This window comes from Rattus rattus, chromosome 14 (genome assembly GCF_011064425.1).
Source record: "Rattus rattus isolate New Zealand chromosome 14, Rrattus_CSIRO_v1, whole genome shotgun sequence".
Taxonomy (NCBI): Eukaryota; Metazoa; Chordata; class Mammalia; order Rodentia; family Muridae; genus Rattus; species Rattus rattus.
In genome coordinates, this window is record NC_046167.1 from 33,570,774 (window position 1) to 33,573,701 (window position 2,928).

General features: G+C 41.5%; 1 pseudogene; it reads right to left on the reverse strand.

The window, feature by feature from the left end:
• Positions 1–662: 662 nt before the first annotated feature.
• LOC116883406 lies at positions 663–2,493 on the reverse strand (annotated as a pseudogene).
• Positions 2,494–2,928: the final 435 nt, after the last annotated feature.

Genomic DNA, 2,928 nt, shown 5'->3' on the forward strand with positions numbered 1-2,928 from the left:
CTGAACAAAATTTGGCCTGAGGATGGATGCTTTTGTTCCTCAGACTTCTAAACTTCAAACTTAGTGAACTATAGTTGAACTTACCATGTAACAGACTGAAAGCCTGCCATGGGAGTTTATGTTTATAACCAAACACTTGAGTATCTGCCAATTATAGCATTCAGCTGATCAGACCACATTCAAATTAGGCAAACCCTGAGCTGTAACTGACCAAGCTCCCAGAATAAGGCCTTACTCTGTATTCTGGTCATGAATGCTAACTGAACTGGTTCAGAAGACAGCCCTTTACTGCATCATGTTTTAAAATTTTATTAAAAGTTTTAAAATCACACTTGTTTAACTGTGTGGATGGGGCATGAAGATGGCTTGGTGGAGGTGCTTCTCTCCTTCCGTCGTGTTAGTCCTTGGTATCAAATTCAAATCATCAGACTTGGCAATAAGTGCCTTTACCTGCTAAGCCACAGCACAGCAATTAGAAGATAATTTTTCTTTTGTTAAATAAGTTCTACTAAATTTATCTTACCTAAAGTTTCTTTTTGGAATGTACAAATGTTTTTATTCAAAAAAGAAAATAAATTGTCTATAGGCATGGACAATGACAGCAGTAAACCATTATGTATTGTCAAAAGAAACTAGTAACTGATGGTTACAGTGATCGGCCAGCCTTCTCTTCAGTCATTTTCTTCAGGTGACTTCTCTGAAGTTATTGGTGAGGAACCTGCCTGGAGCTTCCTGTCACAGTTCATTGATAAGGGCAAAGCACTATTCTAGGAGTTAGAACATGCCACCTCCCATAACCCCTCCCATTCCACCCATTGCACCCATTCCAGGGTCCTTCTCTTCTTTAGGAATTTCTGTCACTACAGCTTCAGCTGTAGTTACCAAGGAGGCCACCCCAGCAGTATCCAGTAAAGCAGTTCTTACAACCTTTGCTGGATCAATGATTCCCTTTTCCACCATGTTCACAAAATCTCCAAGCATGGCATCATAGCCAACCTCTGAGGAACTCTGCAGAATTTTCTCAACTATCAAAGATCTTCAATACCTGCATTCTTAGCAATCACCATTGCAGGAATTTTAAGTGCTCTTTTAATAATTTCTATACCTATCTTCTGATCTTCATTAGCAAGCTTTAGTGAACCCAAGGCTGGGATGCACCGAAGCAGAGCACAGCCCCCTCCTAGAACAATGCCTTCTTCAACAGCTGCTCTTGTAGCATTGAGAGCATCTGTAACTCTGTCTTTCTTCTCATTCACTTCAACATCACTTGTCCCTCCAACCTTCAACACAGCTACTCCATCTGAAAGTTTAGCAAGTCGCTCGTTTAGCTTTTCCTTTTCATATACACTAGTTGTGACATCTAGCTGCTCAGTTATTTCTTGAATACATTTTTCAATGTGAACTTTGTCACCTTTTCCTTTCAAAAGCATGGCATCATCTTTGGTGACAATGAACTCTTCAACTTTTCCTAAATCATGAGCTTGAACATCTTCAAGATTTAGATTCAACCCCTCTTCTCCAAACACCGTGCCACCAATAGTGATAGCCGTATCTTTAAGCTGGTTCTCCCTGCTGTCCACAAACCCTGGAGCTTTGACTGCTACAACCCGAAGACCAACTTTTAGCCTGTACAAAACCAGTGTGCTAAGAGCTTCTGCATCATCATCTTCAGCAATTATGACCAAGGGCTTCCGATGAGCATTGGCAATTTCAAGAGCAGGTACAGTGGACTGAACACTAGAAATTTTCTTTTCACTCAACAAAACATAGGCATCTTGGAATTCACATTTTTGACCTTTTGATGTGTTAATAAAATATGGGGAAATATATCCTCTATCAAACTTCATGCCTTCAATAATTTCTAGCTCATCATTAGGGGTTTTCCCATCCTTCACTTTGATGACGCCCTTTCTTCCAACCTTCTTCACTGCATCAGAAATGATGTTCCCAGTGTCTTTGTCTCTGTTTGCAGAAATTGTAGCAACCTGAGCAATTTCTTCAGGGGTTGTCACAGGTTTATATTGTTTCTTAAGTTCAGCAATTACAGCATCAACAGCCAACATCACACCTCTCCAGATTTCCACTGGATTAGCCCCTTTACTGATCTTCTCAAAGCCCTCCTTGGCAATAGACCGTGCCAGAACAGTGGCAGTGGTGGTGCCATCCCCAGCCTATTCATTTGTGTTATTGGCAACATCCTGAAAAGTTTAGCTCCGATATTTTTGTATTTATCCTTTAAATCAATTGACTTTGCAACAGTGACCCCATCTTTTGTTACGTTGGGACTTCCCCAACTCTGTTCAATAATCACTGTTCTTCCCTTTGGCCCCATTGTAACAGCTACAGCATCGGCTAAAAGGTCTACAACTTGAAGCATTAAGGCTCGAACATCCGCACCAAATTTTACATCTTTGGCATAGGACCGAGTGAGATGAGGAGCCAGTGCCCGAACACTGGTCTCATCTGGCGAAGAACTGTGGGTAGTCGAAGCATTTCTGCGGGGCGGCGGCGGGAGAGCACAAGGCGAGGCAGGCCATCTGCAGCGAGTGAAGGTTACCTAAAGTTTTATGAACAACATTTGTTCATCTTGGCTATAAGACCATATTGAATTTTTGTTAAAATCTTTTAGAATTATATGCTTCTTTCATAGATTTTCTTTTTTCCCCTCCATCTTTATTTTATTTTATTTTTTTATCATTATTAACTTGAGTATTTCTTATTTACCTTTCGATTGTTATTCCCCTTGCCGGTTTCCAGGCCAACATCCCCCTAACCCCTTCCCCTTCCTTTCTATATGGGCTTCCCCTCCCATCCTCCCCATTACCACCTCCCCCAACAATCCGTTCACTGGGGTTGAGTCTTGCAGGACCAAGGCTTCCCCTTCCACTGGTGCTCTTACTAGGCTATTCATTTTGCTACCTATGAGGT